Consider the following 22,421-nt stretch of genomic DNA (forward strand, 5'->3'; position numbering starts at 1 on the left):
AAAACTTTTTTAGTCAGAGAGTTGTGAATCTGTGGAATTCTCTTCCTCAGAGGGCAGTGGAGGCCAATTATCTGAATACATTCAAGAGAGAGCTAGATAGAGCTCTTAAGGATAGCGGAGTCAGGGGGTATGGGGAGAAAGCAGGAACGGGGAACTGATTGAGAATGATCAGCCATGATCACATTGAATGGCGGTGCTGGCTCGAAGGGCCGAATGGCCTACTCCTGCACCTATTGTCTATTGTCTATTGTCCCTATAGCACAGACCCTTTAGTCCTGGCAACATCCTCGTATATCTTCTCTGTACTCTCTGGAGAAAATGGATAGGTGACGTTTCGGGTCGGGACCTTTTGTCAGACTCAAAGTCATTGTTTAAAAGTAAGTTCAAAGTAATCGTTTGCCAGACTCAATTCTGTTGCCTATCAACCCATAACACCAGTGAATGAGAATTGAAGTGACCTGTAACATTAAAGCAAATTGTTAAAAACGGCTTTGAGGTAACTTTTGCAAAACAGCCATTCTGGACAGGAGGACTAACTTATAAAAAGATCCTCATCTTTTTCCAAAGTCAGAAGATGAGCCAAATGAATCAAATTAGATTTTGAAATATTTATATTACAGAAAAATTCATAGGGAAAGATTGAACACAGTTGATATAGCTATTGAGCCACTCCACGAAAACAGGCCCTTCAGCCCACTGAGCCCATGCTAACCATCAGGTATCGATTTACACCAATCCTATTTTATTCTCCCCACATTTCTATCAATTCCTCCCATATTCTGTCATTCATATCATATCATATCATATATATACAGCCGGAAACAGGCCTTTTCGGCCCTCCAAGTCCGTGCCGCCCAGCGATCCCCGTACATTAACACTATCCTACACCCACTAGGGACAATTTTTAAAAAACATTTTACCCAGCCAATTAACCTACATACCTGTACGTCTTTGGAGTGTGGGAGGAAACCGAAGATCTCGGAGAAAACCCACGCAGGTCACGGGGAGAACGTACAAACTCCTTACAGACAGCACCCATAGTCAGGATCGAACCTGAGTCTCCGGCGCTGCATTCGCTGTAAAGCAGCAACTCTACCGCTGCGCTACCGTGCTATCGCTGACAGATTACAGGCAATTTACGATGATTAACCTATAAATCTATCTTTGGGATGAACACGAAAACTGGAGCACTATGAGTAATCTCACGCAGCCAAACACTGCATGGACAGAATTGGAAAATGGGTTTGGATCTAGGTAGCTGGAGTTGTAAGCCTGTAATTCTATTTACTGGGGTACTATACTGTTGTCCCTGCTTAGTGCCTAAAAAATGTAAAAGGAAAGAATCGATTTTTCTGGAGCTGTGTCCATGACCAAGAAAGCTTTAAAAATGCCCGTCCCCTCATATTTTAGTTTATTGTCATGTGTACTGAGCTACAGTGAAAAGCCTTTTGTTGCTTGCTAACCTTCAGCAGTAAGACTACATGATTCCAATTGAGGCCTCCACAGTGTACAGATACATGATAAAGGAATTAACGTTAAGGGCAAGATAAAATCCAGTAAAGTCTGATTAAAGATATTCCAAGAGTCTTCAATGAGATTGATAACAGCTCAGAACTGCTCTCTAGTTGTTGGTAGGATGGTTTATTTGCCTGATAACAACTAGGGAGACACTGTCCCTGAATCTGGAGGTATGCAGTTTCACACTTCTGTAACTCTTGCCTGATGGAAGAGAGGAGAAGAGGGAATGACTGAGATGAGACTGGTCCTTGATTATGTTGGTGGCCTTGCCTAGACAGTCTACGACAGCTATTAAAAATGGCGTTTCTTCCTTGCGTGTGACAATGAAGGGATGGAACTGGTCCTTGGACACAGTCCTGTGGTTTAACTGACCTGGAGGAGCTGGAATGTCTCTGGGAAACTACCACATGACATACACAGATGACAGCTGATCACAGATCTGGGAAGTTGTGCACCTTCCTGTTATCCAAGAGCATTTAGAAAAAAAATTAATGGATGAAAAATTATATGGATGTAATGCAGGGAAGAAAAGATCCATATAACATAAACAGTCTGAAGAAGGGTCTCGACCCGAAACGTCACCCATTCCTTCTCTCCCGAGATGCTGCCTGACCTGCTGAGTTACTCCAGCATTTTGTGAATAAATACCTTCGATTTGTACCAGCATCTACAGTTATTTTCTTATACTTATTATACATCATATAACATAAATGCAATTTGTAGAATGAAAGGCAGAGTTATGAAACCAGATCCCAGAGCACCAATTAATTAACCACAGTACCAACTCAAATGAATTTAGGTCACTTTATTTGCTGTAAAACACTCAACCCCCTCCATGGTACAGACATCCTCATTGTTAAAGCCCAGATAATTTTCCAGTCCACCCAAAGCAACAGCACAGGAGATAGGCCTAGTTTAATATCACTTAAAATAGTCCTCGGCATACTGAGCCAGCTGTGCTTTGCAATAACCGTATCTCAAAATGTGGTTATTAGTAAATTCTTCTTCCAAATATGTACAAGGAAGCCACCAAAGGATGCATTTGATCTGCCTTCTGCTCTCTTTACTATTGCCAAAAATAGTCTTACTTCCTTTTCACAAGCTAATGGCAATGTTCCTATGGGTATATGAAACAGTTATATTCTCTGATATCGAAAGCATTTAAGCATAAAATTATATGCTTACTCTGCAGGATTGCATCTCCTCTGCATACTATTGTGTACACTGTGTACTTATAGAATTTATTAAAAGAAGCCATGTGTAGATTTTTATTTCAACATAAAAGATGTATGGTGACCAGGCATCAACCATTGTGAATGGCTTCTTTTCCCAGCTACAAATATTTTTGAATTTACTGTTGGTATCACCCTCAGATTCACTCTAATGAGTTTAGTTTTTTTAGTTTAATTTAGAGATACAGCACAGAAACAGGCCCTTTAGCCCACCAAGTCCGTGCCGACCAGTAATCACCCCGTACACTAGCACTATCCTACAGACAAGGGGCAATTTACAATTTTATACCGAAGCCCAATTAACCTGCAAACTTGTGCATGTTTGGAGTGTGCGCAGAAACCGGAGCACCCGGGGAAAGCCTACGTAGTTGCGGAAGAACATACAAACTCCGTACAGACAGCACCCGTAGTCAGGATCAAACCCAGGTCTCTGGTACTGTAAGCAGTGTAAGGCAGCAACTCTACCACTGCGCCACCATGTCTTTGATAGACAATGGTAAAACATCAGTAGCAGGTCTGCCCAGTAGCTCTAACATCGAACATAATGAAGTGCTTTGAATCATTGGTAATGGCCCACATTTGTGTCAGTCTTCCAACAAACTGGGTCCACCTGCAATTCTTGCGCAGGAAAATAGGTCTATGGAGCATTCCATCTCTCTTGCATGACATTCAATTGACAATAGACAATAGGTGCAGGAGTAGGCCATTCGGCCCTTAGAGCCAGCACCGCCATTCAATGTGATCATGGCTGATCATTCACAACCAGTACCCCGTTCAGCCCTGGATGCCTTGACAGTAAGAACACCTACATCCAAATGCTATTCATTGACTACAGCTCATCCTTCATGACCATAATACTAAATAAACTCATCACTAAACTTTGACACCTTGGCTTTGGGGCCTCCATCCACAACTGGCTTCTGGACATCTTGACCATCAGGAACAGGAACATTGCTGTAAGTAAACATGTGAAATGCAGCAGTGGGATGACTGGTGTTCATATTATAAGAGGAAACAACACAGATTTCTGCAGAGATTTAATTTGGTCCATATCCCTCCAAACCGGTCCTATCCACATGCCTGTATATCTGTTTCTTAATTGTTGGGATAGTCCCTGCCTCAACTATCTCCTCTGGTAGCTCGTTCCATGCATCTACCAGCCTTTGTGTGAAAAAGTTACCCTTCAGATTACTATAAAATCTTTTCCCCTTCACCTTAAACCTATGTTCTCTGGTCCTCGATTCACCTACTCTGGGCAAGAGACTGTGCATCTACCTGATCTATTCCTTTCATGATCTTATACACCTCATTTAGATCACCCCTCATCCTCCTGTGCTCCAAGGAATAGAATTCCAGCCTACTCAACCACTGCCTATAGCTCAGACCCTCTAGTCCTGCCAACCTCCTTGTAAATCTTCTCTGTACCCTTTCTAGCTTGACAGCATCTTTCCTATAACACTATGCCCAGAATTGAACATAATATGCTAAATGTGGTCTCACCAACGTCTTATACAACTGCAACATGAAATCCCAACTTCTATCTCAAAAGTCTTAGGCTTCAACTCTTTTGCCATTAATGCAAATGTTTTCCAGTGTACTGTCTTCTTTCCTCATTTCCTCTTCATATCAGTGAACTCCCCCTTTTGTTGATGTTGAACCCTTGTAGATGTTTCCAATCCACATTTACCACATCGCTTTTGATTACATATTCTCATAATATAAAGCGCCACAAATAAGATACTACAGAATAATTTTTAAATGTAAGTTGACCAACGTGAATAGGGTGGGCGACCCACTCTATTTCAAAGATAACAGTTTATGGGTTTTTTTCTAAACCTAGACAAAACCCACCATCTCTTTTTTTCAGTGAAACCTCCCGACTCCCTGTAACTTGCGAGATTTACAAGTTTCTTAAAGTTTGTTTGAGAATTGAAATACACCATGCAAAGCCAAGGAAATCTTTTCAATTGTGTGGCATTTCATTTCGACTCTAATCTCTGTCAGAGGTTTTCAGTCAGTACTGTCAATACAGCTGACATTACTTTTCCAGTGCCCTCTGTGTTTTCTCTCTCCTCCAAATGTGAAATCCTCACATACATTTCCGCCCACTTCCTCGCTGTGTTGAATGCAAGTTTTATTTATAAGATCATTAGATCATAAGTGATAGGAGTACAATTAGGCCATTCGGCCCATCAATACGCCATTCAACCATGGCTGATCTATCTCCCCCTCCTAACCCCATTCTCCTGCCTTCTCCCCATAACCTCTGACACCCGTGCTAATCAATCATTCCTCTGCTCCTGAACTAACTTATTCTTCCTCAGACGTCACAGCTATCAATTTCACGACTGACAAAAAATAATATTTTGTCTGTTTGGTTTGGTTATTATAATTCGCATGAAACAATAACAGCACCTACAAGTTATTCGTGCTTAACTCAATAAAACATTCAGGAAATTCAGCCCACCTCTGTGCAATGGATCTTCGAGATTGCTCAAGTTCAAACATTGAGTTATGCATGACCTAAAAATATGCCAAGAATCTCACAAAAACAACTAGCATTACAGGTTGGTGACAGCAATAAAGTAACAAGAACACACTAACCTAGAAATTTAATAGCATAACGGCATGCTTTTTTTAAAGCATTATGCAATCTAAAATCAATTGTACTTTGAGTAAAATATGCTGGTGATCATTTAATTACAAAACTGAACCAAGCCTATGGTTCCCTGACCCCTTAACGTAAATAGCTTGCTACAGAAGAGTTGTGTTTCCTGATAAATGGAAACTTGCTTGGACAACAATAGTTTTGGAACAGCTCCACTCTGTAAGTCTAAATGTTGGTTACAATCTTGAACCCTTTGGACTGTGCGATCAGCATTGTAGTCTTGGCAGCACAGATTAGTACACAAAATAACACATTAATTTGAAGAAGTCTGAAGAAGGGTCTCGACCCGAAACGTCACCCATTCCTTCTCTCCCGAGATGCTGCCTGACCTGCTGAGTTACTCCAGCATTTTGTGAATAAATCGATTTGTACCAGCATCTGCAGTTATTTTCTTATAACACATTAATCATATTGGTGTTGATTATGTCGGGGGGGGGGGTGCTCTGAAGAGCAAAGTTTCAAGTCAATCAAGTCATTCAGTAATTCAAACATTGAACACTTCGAGGTACACAATGGAAATGGCTGGTGAAGTATCAGCAGTGGAAGACAATGAATCAACAGTCAGCACCATTCACTTCTGGTCATGAAACTTATCCAGCTAAGCACGTGACTAATCCCTGCTCTTCTCACTCTTCTCAGAGTGGATTCTCTTCACCATCTCTGCATGACCTTGCTCACAATGAAGAAGAGAGTAAGCAGTGGTGGTGGCTGCAGCAGCAGAGACATGTCCCCATGTGGCATACATTTGCTCCTGTCAGAGAATGATTTGCTCCAGCACTGTGTCACTCTGCTTTGTCGGTTACTGCCTTGAGAGAGGAATAATTTAAACGTTAACATTGCTGTGTGGGTGGTTTAATATGCACCTAATTGACATTTTCTTCTTTAAATTTGAATCACTCGATAAACACAATTCAAGAAATCATAGTCCAGGATAGGAATTGGTTAGTTTGCAATATGAGAGATAAAAACAGTGTTAGAGGAAGAAAAAAATGATATTAATAGCCTTGAAACATATTAACATGAAGGTCATTTAGATTTGTATATCCACTGCAGTGAGAAATGTAAGAACATGTAGAATATTATAGTTGTACATCGACTCACAACATGTGGATTTTATCCTTGTATTATTTTCCTGTAAATTAAATTATAGAAAGAATTTTCACAATTACAGAACTATTACTTGTACATGGATATACTTTATTTTTTATGTTCTGTTAAACATTTTATTTTATCGTTAAAATTTAAGTTGACTTTCTCAGGTGTAGTGTTCAGTCCATTCGTCAAATTAAGAAAAGCTTTAAGAAGGCAAAGGACTCAACAGGTCAGGCAGCATCTCATCGAGTCACAGAGTGATACAGCGTGGAAATAGGCCCTTCGGCCCAACTTGCCCACACCGGCCAACATTTCCCAGCTACACATCCCACTTGCCTGCAGTTGGACCATATTCCTCCAAACCTGTCCTATTTATGTACCTGTCTGACTGTTTCTTAAACTTTGCGATAGTCCCAGCCTCAACTACCTCCTCTGGCAGCTTGTTCCATACACCCATCACCCTTTGTGTGAAAAAGGTTTCCCCCTCAGATTCCTATTAAATCTTTTCCCCTTCATCGTAAACCTATGTCCTCTGGTCCTCGATTCACCTGCTCTGGGTGAGAGACTATGTGCATCTACCCGATCTATTGCTCTGATGATTTTATACACCTCTATACGATCACCCCTCATCTGTGCTCCAAGCAATAGAGTCCCAGCCTACTCAACCTCTCCCTTCTGCAGTTGTACAGGGCCCTAGTGAGACCGCACCTGGAGTACTGTGTGCAGTTTTGGTCTCCAAATTTGAGGAAGGATATTCTTGCTATTGAGGGCGTGCAGCGTAAGTTTACTAGGTTAATTCCCGGAATGGCGGGACTGTCATATGTTGAAAGACTGGAGCGACTAGGTTTGTATACACTGGAATTTAGAAGGATGAGAGGGGATCTTATCGAAACGTATAAGATAATTAAGGGGTTGGACACATTAGAGGCAGGAAACATGTTCCCAATGTTGGGGGAGTCCAGAACCAGGGGCCACAGTTTAAGAATAAGGGGTAGGCCATTTAGAACAGAGATGAGGAAAAACTTTTTTAGTCAGAGAGTTGTGAATCTGTGGAATTCTCTTCCTCAGAGGGCAGTGGAGGCCAATTATCTGAATACATTCAAGAGAGAGCTAGATAGAGCTCTTAAGGATAGCGGAGTCAGGGGGTATGGGGAGAAAGCAGGAACGGGGTACTGATTAAGAATGATCAGCCATGATCACATTGAATGGCGGTGCTGGCTCGAAGGGCCGAATGGCCTACTCCTGCACCTATTGTCTATTGTCTATTGTCCCTATAGCACAGACCCTTTAGTCCTGGCAACATCCTCGTATATCTTCTCTGTACTCTCTGGAGAAAATGGATAGGTGACGTTTCGGGTCGGGACCTTTTGTCAGACTCAAAGTCATTGTTTAAAAGTAAGTTCAAAGTAATCGTTTGCCAGACTCAATTCTGTTGCCTATCAACCCATAACACCAGTGAATGAGAATTGAAGTGACCTGTGACATTAAAGCAAATTGTTAAAAACGGCTTTGAGGTAACTTTTGCAAAACAGCCATTCTGGACAGGAGGACTAACTTATAAAAAGATCCTCATCTTTTTCCAAAGTCAGAAGATGAGCCAAATGAATCAAATTAGATTTTGAAATATTTATATTACAGAAAAATTCATAGGGAAAGATTGAACACAGTTGATATAGCTATTGAGCCACTCCACGAAAACAGGCCCTTCAGCCCACTGAGCCCATGCTAACCATCAGGTATCGATTTACACCAATCCTATTTTATTCTCCCCACATTTCTATCAATTCCTCCCATATTCTGTCATTCATATCATATCATATCATATATATACAGCCGGAAACAGGCCTTTTCGGCCCTCCAAGTCCGTGCCGCCCAGCGATCCCCGTACATTAACACTATCCTACACCCACTAGGGACAATTTTTAAAAAACATTTTACCCAGCCAATTAACCTACATACCTGTACGTCTTTGGAGTGTGGGAGGAAACCGAAGATCTCGGAGAAAACCCACGCAGGTCACGGGGAGAACGTACAAACTCCTTACAGACAGCGCCCATAGTCAGGATCGAACCTGAGTCTCCGGCGCTGCATTCGCTGTAAAGCAGCAACTCTACCGCTGCGCTACCGTGCTATCGCTGACAGATTACAGGCAATTTACGATGATTAACCTATAAATCTATCTTTGGGATGAACACGAAAACTGGAGCACTATGAGTAATCTCACGCAGCCAAACACTGCATGGACAGAATTGGAAAATGGGTTTGGATCTAGGTAGCTGGAGTTGTAAGCCTGTAATTCTATTTACTGGGGTACTATACTGTTGTCCCTGCTTAGTGCCTAAAAAATGTAAAAGGAAAGAATCGATTTTTCTGGAGCTGTGTCCATGACCAAGAAAGCTTTAAAAATGCCCGTCCCCTCATATTTTAGTTTATTGTCATGTGTACTGAGCTACAGTGAAAAGCCTTTTGTTGCTTGCTAACCTTCAGCAGTAAGACTACATGATTCCAATTGAGGCCTCCACAGTGTACAGATACATGATAAAGGAATTAACGTTAAGGGCAAGATAAAATCCAGTAAAGTCTGATTAAAGATATTCCAAGAGTCTTCAATGAGATTGATAACAGCTCAGAACTGCTCTCTAGTTGTTGGTAGGATGGTTTATTTGCCTGATAACAACTAGGGAGACACTGTCCCTGAATCTGGAGGTATGCAGTTTCACACTTCTGTAACTCTTGCCTGATGGAAGAGAGGAGAAGAGGGAATGACCGAGATGAGACTGGTCCTTGATTATGTTGGTGGCCTTGCCTAGACAGTCTACGACAGCTATTAAAAATGGCGTTTCTTCCTTGCGTGTGACAATGAAGGGATGGAACTGGTCCTTGGACACAGTCCTGTGGTTTAACTGACCTGGAGGAGCTGGAATGTCTCTGGGAAACTACCACATGACATACACAGATGACAGCTGATCACAGATCTGGGAAGTTGTGCACCTTCCTGTTATCCAAGAGCATTTAGAAAAAAAATTAATGGATGAAAAATTATATGGATGTAATGCAGGGAAGAAAAGATCCATATAACATAAACAGTCTGAAGAAGGGTCTCGACCCGAAACGTCACCCATTCCTTCTCTCCCGAGATGCTGCCTGACCTGCTGAGTTACTCCAGCATTTTGTGAATAAATACCTTCGATTTGTACCAGCATCTACAGTTATTTTCTTATACTTATTATACATCATATAACATAAATGCAATTTGTAGAATGAAAGGCAGAGTTATGAAACCAGATCCCAGAGCACCAATTAATTAACCACAGTACCAACTCAAATGAATTTAGGTCACTTTATTTGCTGTAAAACACTCAACCCCCTCCATGGTACAGACATCCTCATTGTTAAAGCCCAGATAATTTTCCAGTCCACCCAAAGCAACAGCACAGGAGATAGGCCTAGTTTAATATCACTTAAAATAGTAAGATTAAACGAGAACTTACCAGTTCGAAGTTTGATCTGTATTTTATGAGGAGTTACGATGAGGGATTACGTGAAGACCCCGTCCAGCACGCATGCGCGACATTCTTCAAAGCAGCGGTGTGGATTCACAGAAAAAACACAACGATTGAAATAAATATAGTAAAGAAAAAATAAGAACTTAATTACCAGTTGATCTGTATAATAGAGGGTGGGAGCGGAGGGCACGTAATCCCTCATCGTAACTCCTCATAAAATACAGATCAAACTTCGAACTGGTAAGTTCTCGTTTAATCTTACTATTTTATTTCGGAGTCACGTGAGTGACTACGTGAAGACTTCAAAGCTCTGTGATTCCGAACCGTGTACCAGCTCATGCTTCACTCACTGTCTGAAGACCTTAGAGGGAGGAAGTATGTTATCGCGATCAAGAACCTGTTTGTGAACAAAAAGGTATATTAATGACAACAAAAAACAGAGAGCTCCCCAGGGCTTAAATTAAATATTATCTGCAGACTCTAAAATTCTGTCTGCAAATGTAGCAGGTTGCGCCAGCGGTTTATTATAAAACCTTTGGAAAGTTCTTTCCGAGGACCATCCTGCTCGGCCAGAATATGGTCCATAGGCACGTCCATTCGACTAGCCGCCGACGTAGATGCAGCCCTGGTGGAGTGAGATTTGTAAACATTCGTATTGACTCCCGTGGACTTAAGCACCTGCTTGAGCCACCTTGAAATGGTTTGGCTCGTCACCTGACCATGAGGCTTCTTGTGGCTTATCCATAAGGCTTTTTCTCTCCCTCTTAAGTTGTATGTTGTGTCTATGTAATTGGCGAGATGGGTCTTGGCACACAGCCGTGGTTCAGATGAATATGCCCAGAACTCCATGACTGGAGGCGTGGTACCTGGTCTAGTTTGTTTGACCAGTCCCTGAATATGGAATGTGAAACAGTCCAATGACTCTGTCATGCTGTCCAGCCTCAGAAGGTGGAGGGACTGTACCCTTTAAGCTGACACTAGTGCCATGAGCATGACTGATTTCAGTGTAAGTTGTTCCAGCGTGAGTGCCCTGGGCGGTGGCCATCCCCTAAGGTACGTCAGCACAATGCTGACATCCCAGATCTGAGTGTACCTTGGTCTGGGGGAGTTAGTGTTAAAAATGCCCCTCATGATTTTGATTACTAGTGGATGGGACCCCAAAGCCAGTTGTCCTGCTGCTGGAACCAAATAAGCTGACAACGCACTCCTGGCTGTATTTATGGCGCTGTTATAGGTAGTTCCTGTTTTGGAGCAATACCGTTCCCATTTCCTTATGTTGGTCAGGTATTGTCTCCTGGTGGACTCCCGGTGGGATGCGGTCATCATGTTGATGGCGTCCTCAGACAGTCCCAGGCCCAGTAGAGGTCTTTTTAGAATCTGCAAGCCCGGAGATTGACTCTGTCATGGCACGGGTGACTAATGCCTGACACTGGGTGGATTAATAATTCCGGACTGCTGGGGAATTCCAACGGTGTTTCGACAGCCATGTCGAGGGCCACTGGGAACCATGGCTGTGTAGGCCAGTCGGGTGTTATCAAGATTCCTGAAGCGGAATTCAATTGAATCTTGCGTAATACCCGACTGATGAGGCAGAAGGGAGGAAAGGCATAAAAGAACATTTTCCCCCAATACAGCGTGAATGCATCAACTGCTGCTGCCTCAGGGTCTGGTTCCCAAGCGACATACGTTGGTACCTGGTGATTCAGCCTGGATGCAAATAGATCGATATCTGGTGTGCCATATTGCTTTGTAATTTCGGCAAATACTTTGGGATTTAACATCCATTCGATGTTATCGTTAAATTTGCGTGACCTGGTGTCTGCCACTGTATTTTGCTTACCTGGTAGGTAAGTTGCTGGTAACCAAGTATGTCTTTCGACACACCATTGCCAGATTAGGTTGACCAATTTGTCACACGATATCGACTTTACACCACCCATGTGGTTGATATAAGCCACCACCGTGGTATTATCTAATTGCAACCGGACATGTGCATGATCCGTATTAGATGAATATGCTTTTAAACCATAAAACGCACCCAACATTTCTAAATAGTTGATACCCCGTGTCTGTAGGCAAGATGATTCAGAATTAGTCCATCTGCCCCCTGTGCTGGATTGCATGTTAGTTGCTCCCCAGCCCAAAGCACTTGCATCCGTTTGAATGGTTAATACTGGGTTGGTGATTATTATGGGACTGGAAACTGAGCCTAATGTTCCTTGTCCACCATTGTAACTCTGGAATGGATTCAGCAGTTAAATACATAGCTCGGTCAAGTGACCTGAGTTTTGCTTTAGTGCGTGCACTTTTGCTCTTTGTAAATTTTGGTAGTGCAAAGGCCCAAATTGTACAGCTGGAAAAGCTGCTACCATTTTACCAATAACTCTAGCTACCTGCCGTATGGTTGGCTGACGTTTATGCAGTAGTTCGTGGCATGTTAGTGTCAATTGTGATGCTTTCCCCTTCGGCAGAGTTACAAACATGCGAACAGTATCAATCGTAAATCCAAGATAGTCCATGGTAGTGGACGGTGTAAAATTGGATTTATCTGGATGTATGACAAACCCCAAAGTTTCAAACAAACGTTTGGTGGCTGCTACTGCCAAAATAGCTGTCTCCAAGGTTTTCCCTACTATTAAAATGTCGTCTAAGTACGCCATGACTATATGCTTTTGTTTCCTCAATAATGCGAAGGCGGGTTTTAAGATTTTAGTGAACAACCTTGGAGCGGAGGTTAGTCCACTTGGTTTTAAATTGCCATAGCTATTTACGATGCTCCTTGTGTATGGGTACTGAGTAGTAGGCATTTTTTAAATCAATGCCTGCTAGAAAGTACCCTCTAGAAATCAAAAGTCTGGCGGTTTCAAAAGTTTCCATCTTAAAATGTGTATACTTAACTGACTCGTTTAACGTAGTTAAGTCAATGATGATGCGACATCCACCATCTTTTTTAGTTTTAGTGAAAATATTAGACACAAATTCCAAAGGTTCATGTTTTGTTCTTTCAATGACACCTTTTGCTAGTAGCCTCACAAGTTCAGCTTGACCCTCTTGTTTCTCTTTGACTGAGAGGGTGAATACCCTTTGGGGTATATGCTGAACTGGCGGAATGTTTTCATGAACAAAGTCAATTTTATAGCCATGAATGCAGCTTAGTATGTACTTGTCATTAGTGATGGTTTCCCATGCATCCAAAAACAAGTGCAATCTCCCCCCTGATAGTATAGAGCCCCTACTGCTCATATGCTGAGAGGAACCAGACCCACCTACCTCCATGGTTACTGGTGCTACTTCTGCCTCTTCGCTGGGCGATGAGGTGTCTGCTGGGCTGTAGAGGGCTGCTGTTGAAGTTGTTGGGGGTGGCGCATTTTCCATGGGGTCCGCTCTGGGCCCTGGCCTAAAAAGGCTTACGGGGAATGGTTGCGGACCCCGAGCTTTCACCAGTCCCATATGGTGGTCTACGACTGGTGGACGCCGTGAGGTACTGCCGCCTGGGTTTGTTAGGTCTGCTCGGTCCCAAACCTGCCCTCACGAGACCAAAGGTCTTGGATTCTTCCTCTAGGTTTTTCACCTTTTTTGGAAGGTCCTTTCCAAAAGCAGAATTGGAGGTTCTGAACCCGGTGTTTTGCAAAGTCCCGCAAACTTAGGGTTGAGGGCAGGCTTGATGATTTCCTTGGTGCACAGCAGAGCTAATGTATCTTGCTGATTTGTGGAGATGTCCACACCATCAATGGACCGAGCATATAATGTCATCCCTGCAGTCAGGGGTTTAAGGATTTTCTGGAGCTTCAACTCCAGGTTCCTGATGTTCTGCCCCAAATGTCCCCAAATTTGGCTGTTTACAGCTGGTACATTCAATGATGTACAATTTTCTGGGGCTGAATATAGTTTAAGAGCCTCATTGACCACCCGTTCTTGTAGGGGTTTTGAGGACAGGTGGTCAATGCTGGCTGCAAGTTTCGGCTCTAAAGGCCGACCCCCTCGTGGAATGACCACGTAGCGGTTGACCACACCCAGCAGCTCTTCCTGATCCTGTACACTCTGCGTACTCCGGACATCTTCAGCCAACAACCCCTCTTGTTGACCAGCCCAGACCTGGTCGCCAATGCTGCCTTCAAAAGAAGGTGAGGCAATGGCTAGTGCCGTAAAGGGCACTGCGGGAGTACCTGGGCTCCCTTGGCGAGTCTGCTGCTGCTCTCTCAGCAGATCTCGCTGGAGCATTTGCTCCATAAGCCGTTCCATTCGGCTTAGGCGGCTGCCAGTGCCGCTCTGTAGCGGTGTGGCATCTTCATCCGAATCGTCGGATACTACCGCCCGGTTCTGGCTGCAGGTACCTCCAGCTCGCTGCTCAGGCTGCACTAGCGGTGCTGGGCTCGGCTCGGTAGTTGCTGCCGCCTCTTGCCCCCCCTCCAAAGAACGTTCCTCAACGGAAAACGAACGGGGGCGAGCTGCAAGTTTCTTCCCTCTGGTCTGGAACATAAAACAGACAACAGAGAAAATACTCACGGCCACGGTAAAACTTACCTGTCGGCCCGACTTTTCAAATTGTAGCGGGAGCACCTTGAACTCCCGTTCGTCGCGCTGCACTGCTTGAACGCTAATGTCGCGCATGCGTGCTGGACGGGGTCTTCACGTAGTCACTCACGTGACTCCGAAATAAAATAGTCCTCGGCATACTGAGCCAGCTGTGCTTTGCAATAACCGTATCTCAAAATGTGGTTATTAGTAAATTCTTCTTCCAAATATGTACAAGGAAGCCACCAAAGGATGCATTTGATCTGCCTTCTGCTCTCTTTACTATTGCCAAAAATAGTCTTACTTCCTTTTCACAAGCTAATGGCAATGTTCCTATGGGTATATGAAACAGTTATATTCTCTGATATCGAAAGCATTTAAGCATAAAATTATATGCTTACTCTGCAGGATTGCATCTCCTCTGCATACTATTGTGTACACTGTGTACTTATAGAATTTATTAAAAGGAGCCATGTGTAGATTTTTATTTCAACATAAAAGATGTATGGTGACCAGGCATCAACCATTGTGAATGGCTTCTTTTCCCAGCTACAAATATTTTTGAATTTACTGTTGGTATCACCCTCAGATTCACTCTAATGAGTTTAGTTTTTTTAGTTTAATTTAGAGATACAGCACAGAAACAGGCCCTTTAGCCCACCAAGTCCGTGCCGACCAGTAATCACCCCGTACACTAGCACTATCCTACAGACAAGGGGCAATTTACAATTTTATACCGAAGCCCAATTAACCTGCAAACTTGTGCATGTTTGGAGTGTGCGCGGAAACCGGAGCACCCGGGGAAAGCCTACGTAGTTGCGGAAGAACATACAAACTCCGTACAGACAGCACCCGTAGTCAGGATCAAACCCAGGTCTCTGGTACTGTAAGCAGTGTAAGGCAGCAACTCTACCACTGCGCCACCATGTCTTTGATAGACAATGGTAAAACATCAGTAGCAGGTCTGCCCAGTAGCTCTAACATCGAACATAATGAAGTGCTTTGAATCATTGGTAATGGCCCACATTTGTGTCAGTCTTCCAACAAACTGGGTCCACCTGCAATTCTTGCGCAGGAAAATAGGTCTATGGAGCATTCCATCTCTCTTGCATGACATTCAATTGACAATAGACAATAGGTGCAGGAGTAGGCCATTCGGCCCTTAGAGCCAGCACCGCCATTCAATGTGATCATGGCTGATCATTCACAACCAGTACCCCGTTCAGCCCTGGATGCCTTGACAGTAAGAACACCTACATCCAAATGCTATTCATTGACTACAGCTCATCCTTCATGACCATAATACTAAATAAACTCATCACTAAACTTTGACACCTTGGCTTTGGGGCCTCCATCCACAACTGGCTTCTGGACATCTTGACCATCAGTTCTCAGTTGGTTAGAATTGGTCACAACATTTCCTCCACCCTGACCCCCAGCAAAGGTGTCCCTCATGACTGTGTGCTCAGTACCTTGTACACCCTTGACTCTCTCCTCCTTGTACATCCATGTCTGTGTGGCCCAATACAATGCCAACTCAACCTTTAAGTTTGTTGATACCACTGTTGTCAGCTAGATCTACAGCAACAATGAGACAAAATACAGGAAGAAGATCGAGAAACTAGTATCATGATGTCAGAACAATAACTTAGCCTTTAACATCAGCATGACAAAAGAGTTGGTTGTTGAACTAAGAAAACATAGAAAATAGATGCAGGAATAGGCTTCGAGAAAGCACCGCCATTCGATATGATCATGGCTGATCATCCAAAATCAGTACCCTGTTCCTGCTTTCTCCCCATATCCTTTGATCCCATTAGCCCTAAGAGCTATATCTAACCCTCTCTTGAATATATCTATTATAACTGTTGCTTGGTTCTCTTCCTTTGGCAAATATCTCATCTACTTTCCAAAAACTCCCCCTTTGACAATCCCACTGTTAATCCTTTCAACCTCCAGATTCCTGTCTTCCTCTTAACCTGCCTTTCCTCTCCAGTGCTCTGACTGTGCAGTGACATCACAAAATCATGCCACTCTCAGGTGAACTATGGGCATTTAAAAATGTATTAAAAACTTGTGCAAACTGTTTGTTAGAAATAACCATTATCGAAACGTAGACAATAGATGCTGGAATAGGCCATTTGGCCTTTCAAGCCAGCAACGCCATTCAATATGATCATGGCTGATCATCCAAAATCAATACCCCGTTCCTGCTTTCTCCCCATATCCCTTGATTCTGTTAGCCCTAAGAGCTCTATCTAACTCTCTCTTGAATACATCACTACATGAACTAAGGAAATGAGGGGATAAACAGAGTCCGTTCCTCATCTACAAAGCTGCATTAGAGCTGGTCATCAGCTTCATGTTCCTAGGCATTAATATCACCAGGAACTTTACCTAGTCCCTTCACACTGATGTGGTGATCAAGAAAGCAATCAATATATTTACTTCCTTATATGTATGAGAAGACATTTCATGTCCATGATGATTCTCTTGGAATTCTACATAGAAAGGATTGTGGCTGGATGTATCGCAGCCTGGTATGGCAACTGCTCTGCGTTTGACTGGCTGGACCTGCAGAGATTGGGGAACACAGCGTTGCATATCATTGGCTCATTACAGAGAAATGTGAGGTGTTGCGTTAGACAATAGACAATAGGTGCAGGAGTAGGCCATTCAGCCCTTCGAGCCAGCACCGCCATTCAATGTGATCATGGCTGATCATTCTCAATCAGTACCCCATTCCTGCTTTCTCCCCATACCCCCTGACTCCGCTATCCTTAAGAGCTCTATCTAGCTCTCTCTTGAATGTATTCAGAGAATTGGCCTCCACTGCCCTCTGAGGCAGAGAATTCCACAGATTCACAACTCTCTGACTAAAAAAGTTTTTCCTCATCTCTGTTCTAAATGGCCTACCCCTTATTCTTAAACTGTGGCCCCTGGTTCTGGACGCCCCCAACATTGGGAACATGTTTCCTGCCTCTAACGTGTCCAACCCCTTAATAATCTTATACGTTTTGATAAGATCCCCTCTCATCCTTCTAAATTCCAGTGTATACAAACCTAGTCGCTCCAGTCTTTCAACATATGACAGTCCTGCCATTCCGGGAATTAACCTAGTAAACCTACGCTGCACGCCCTCAATAGCAAGAATATCCTTCCTCAAATTTGGAGACCAAAACTGCACACAGTACTCCAGGTGCGGTCTCACTAGGGCCCTGTACAACTGCAGAAGGACCTCTTTGCTCCTATACTCAACTCCTCTTGTTATGAAGGCCAACATTCCATTGGCTTTCTTCACTACCTGCTGTACCTGCATGCTTCCTATCAGTGACTGATGCACTAGGACACCCAGATCACGTTGTACGTCCCCTTTTCCTAACTTGACACCATTCAGATAATAATAATCTGCCTTCCTATTCTTACCACCAAAGTGGATAACCTCACACTTATCTACATTAAACTGCATCTGCCATGCATCCGCCCACTCACACAACCTGTCCAAGTCACCCTGCAACCTCATAGCATCTTCCTCACAGTTCACACTGCCACCTAGCTTTGCATCATCGGCAAATTTGCTAATGGTACTTTTAATCCCTTCATCCAAGTCATTGATGTATATTGTAAATAGCTGCGGTCCCAACACCGAGCCTTGCGGTACCCCACTAGTCACTGCCTGCCATTCTGAAAGGGACCCATTTATCCCCACTCTTTGCTTTCTGTCTGTCAACTAACTTTCTATCCATGTCAGTACCCTACCTCCAATACCATGTGCTTTTTGGGAGTTCTAACATGGGCAGGAACTACACAGTGAATGGTAGGATTCTGGGTAGTGTTGGAGATCAGAGGGATCTAGGAGTGCAGGTGCATGGTTCCTTGAAGGTCGAGTCGCAGGTAGATAGGGTAGTCAAAAAGGCGTTTGGCACATTGGCCTTCATCAGTCAGAGAATTGAGCATAGAAGTTGGGAGGTCATGTTGCAGTTGTATAAGACGCCTTTGACTTGTGAATCCTTTGGGCTGTTTGTGGTTCTCTCTAAACACGTAGCTTCTTTCAGGCTGCACCCTCCCCTTCAACTCATCCAACTTAACATTGGAAAGATTAAAGCCATCCCTTGGTCATGAAACTAAACTCTTTACAAAGATAGTGTGATTTTTGGCACTAAACACGTATCCACATCTTTATTAAGACCACCAATCTTCACTGACAGTATTCTTGCCCTAGTGTATCTGCTGCTTACTCAGGTCCTTGCAACCTCGCAAACTGTATTTTCCAATGGTAGTCCTCCCTGGAAACCTCCACCCCAACCTCATAGCAACCTCAATCCCAACTCATCTAAAACATTCTGGTCCATGTGTTGGCTTTATTCACTCATCACCTCAGTGCCGATTGACTTATGCTGCTTCCCAGCTGAAAACAGCCACTTTCAATTCTCTCCATCCATTCCCTCATTCCCAGAATGCTGCAACATATCGGCACTCTTCCAGTCTTGCTCCCTTGATCACCACCATCAGTGGTCATGACTTTAGCACCTGTAGTCCCAAACTGTGGAATGAACTCTCTGAGCACCAAAGCCATTCTCCCGTTTTTGCTTCATTTAAGATTCTTCTTAAAACGTATATATATTTTTGTAAACAAAAAGACCAAAATAAAGCGCTGGAGTAACTCAATGGATCAGACAGCATCCCTGGAAAACATGGCCAGGTGACAAAACATTATCTCTCGATGTTCTCCCGGGATAGACACAAAGTGCTGGAGTAACTCAGCGGGTCAGCAGCATATTTGGAGAAAAGGAATAGATGTTTTGGGTCGAGACCCTTCTTCGGACCCGAAATGTCCCCTATTCCTTTTCTCCAGAGATGCTGTCTGACCCGCGGGGTTACTCCAGCACTTTGTGTCTACAGTGTGAACCAGCATCTGCAGTTCCTTCCTACACATTTTGTCTGCTTCGGGGATGCTGTCTGATCTGCTGAGTTACTCCAGCACTTTATGAGGTTTTTTTGTAAATGAGTATCTGCAGTTCCTTGTTTCTCATTTTTATTGTGCTTAGTTATCCACCCTGATACTGTGTTTTGCGATTGACCAGCTCAGCTTGTTTGCAAACATGTCTGAAATTCTGTAGGATGTTTCAGACATGTACGTCCAAAGACGTACAGGTATGTAGGTTAATTGGCTGGGTAAATGTAAATGTAAAAAATAAATAAAAAATTGTCCCTAATGGGTGTAGGATAGTGTTAATGGACAGGGATCGCTGGGCGGCGCGGACTTGGTGGGCCGAAAAGGCCTGTTTCTGGCTGTATATATATGATATGATATGATATGTACTAAAGGAATTGTAAAAGGTTGCTGCTCTGTCAAGTTTTAAAGGTGTATTTATTGCTGCATAAGCACGTGGGCTATTGATAACGAGAAATATTAATCTTAATGAGAATCTTAATGAGAATTCTCCAAGCAAAACACATAAATAACGATTTAGATACATTAGGTGTGATGATATCCAAAAAGGGCATGATTTTGAAGCTCAAACAATGTTGTCTAGCGAATTTATTATTTGATCTGCCTGGGGCATTATAGTGAATCACAAATATATTTGTGATGCTTAAATATGCTTACATTCAATATTGATGAATGACTTAATCTAATTATGAGGGAGCAGCCATCAACTACTTTTGTTTCAGTATATTTGTGAGGGATGGATCTACAGCTGTGTGACACAGATCAAAGAGTAGGGCCAGCCTGGAGCAGAGGAATTGGCTGACAACATCCTCTTGAATCCTTTGAGAACAGAACAGTGCCATTAATTGTCTTGACAGGCAGATTGATAGAAACCCCCAATTAAAGAATAAAATAAGGCAGAGGGGCGAGGTTATAGACAGAATCAGTCTTAGAGCCAGTAACAGAAAGGCTGCCTGTCTCTTAAGAGTTTTGGCAAAACCCGACAAGATAACTAAGTCAGACGGAATAGTAATTGGCTCCAGAGGGTAAGCTGTGTGTCTGCTCTGTAATTAGTGGAAGAAAATGGCATCTAATGCTTCAAAGGGAGAAAAGTAATGCGCATTTTGAGTTATATTGTTTCTTGCTTATCCAACTCGGTTATGGAAGTGAAATGTCACGTTGATATCACGTTTAATTTGGGTAAACGAGGATATTGACTCTAATTTCAAAGAGATTATGATTTCATCAGAATCATGTGTCAGCACATAAGAAATATCACTCAGCTGCAATCCCTGCTGTGTTCTGCATGTCATAACGGCCCTCAGCTGGAAAAGGTGTATTCCGGATGAGAAGGATTTGCCATTCAGTTGACACAGAATTTGCCAAATCATTTTGTAGAAGCCCAACAATGTGACAACTTTTGGAATTCAAGTGTACCCTCACATGCTGTGGCTCTTCCCTTACCTTAATAAGTATCTGTGGAAGTGGCACAAAGCCAACAGCTAATTGCATCTCCTAATTACAGCTGGAATAGAGGAAGCACATTTGCAAATCTTGTACTGCCTACTGAGTGAACTGAACACAGAAACAGCAGCAGTGGCTCCAATTAACAAAGCACTTAGCTTCATAATAATTTGTTTTAATTCTATTTGGTTTCGTGTTAGATCAAATGACATTCACACAAAATATCCTGGCATTAAATAACCTCCCCACCGAAAATGAAATTGATATCTCCAATTGAGTTGGCTTTATCAAACCATGTTCACACCATCCAACTTATTTTATTCCCAGAAGATCTGATTCTCGACAAGTTTTTTTTTTTCAGGCGTCTTCACTTTCTTCATTTCCTGAAGGCACAGATGAAACAGTAATCCTAGTGTGGGAAATAATGTAAAACTATTTGTAAATAGACATCTTCTTCTTCTTGCGCTTGAGGCAGCAGAAATTATGTAACGTCCTCCAGGCGCTGTAGCCAGTGCAATGTGCTGTTGTCGAGGGCCGTGAGGTCTACCCCTCCACCAGGGGGATGGAGGACAGTGCAGTTGAAAATGACGTGCTGCGCTGTTTGCTGGTCTGCTCCACACACGCAGGCTGCTGATGAACGCAACCCCCAACGATGCATGTTGGCGTTGAACCGGCCAACCCCTGTACGGAGCCGGTTCAGGGCGACCCACTCTTTGCGGGGCATGTCCGAGCCGGGTGGGACTGTGGTGTTCGGTGCCACAGTGAATTGAGGAGGTCGTGATGTCTGTTCCCAGCTGGTTCTCCATGCTCCTAAATAGACATAAAAAGCTGAAGTAACGCAGCAGGACTAGGCAGCTTCTGTGGAGAGAAGGAATAGGTGACATTTTGGGTCGAGACCCTTCTTCAGACTGGTTAGGGATAAGGGAAACGAGAGATATAGACAATAATGCAGGAAAATAACTGCAGATGCTGGTACAAATCGAAGCTATTTATTCACAAAATGCTGGAGTAACTCAGCAGGTCAGGCAGCATCTCAGGAGAGGAGGAATGGGTGACGTTTCAGATCGAGACCCTTCTTCAGACTTCTCCAGCATTTTGTGAATAAATAGACAATAATGTAGAGAGATAAAGAAAAACGAATGAAAGATATGCAAAAAAGTTAAGATGATAAAGAAAACAGGCCATTGTTAGCTGTTTGTTGGGTGAAACAGAAGCTGTGCGACTTGGGTGGGGGAGGGATGGAGCAAGAGGGAATGCCGGGGTTACTTGAAGTTAAAGAAATCAAAATTCATACCACTGGGCTGGAAGCTGCCCAAGTGAAATATGAGATGCTGTTTCTCCTATTTGTAAACTGGATAAAGTTGAATAAATATTCCAACTATTTTTTTTCACGCAAAAAGGAGAATAGAAAAATTAGGGATATTTATTAGTATTTCATTAATATTTATTAGGAATACTTCTCAGAACACAGCTAGAACAGTACAGCATGGGAA

This window comes from Rhinoraja longicauda, chromosome 17 (assembly GCF_053455715.1).
Source record: "Rhinoraja longicauda isolate Sanriku21f chromosome 17, sRhiLon1.1, whole genome shotgun sequence".
Lineage (NCBI taxonomy): Eukaryota > Metazoa > Chordata > Chondrichthyes > Rajiformes > Arhynchobatidae > Rhinoraja > Rhinoraja longicauda.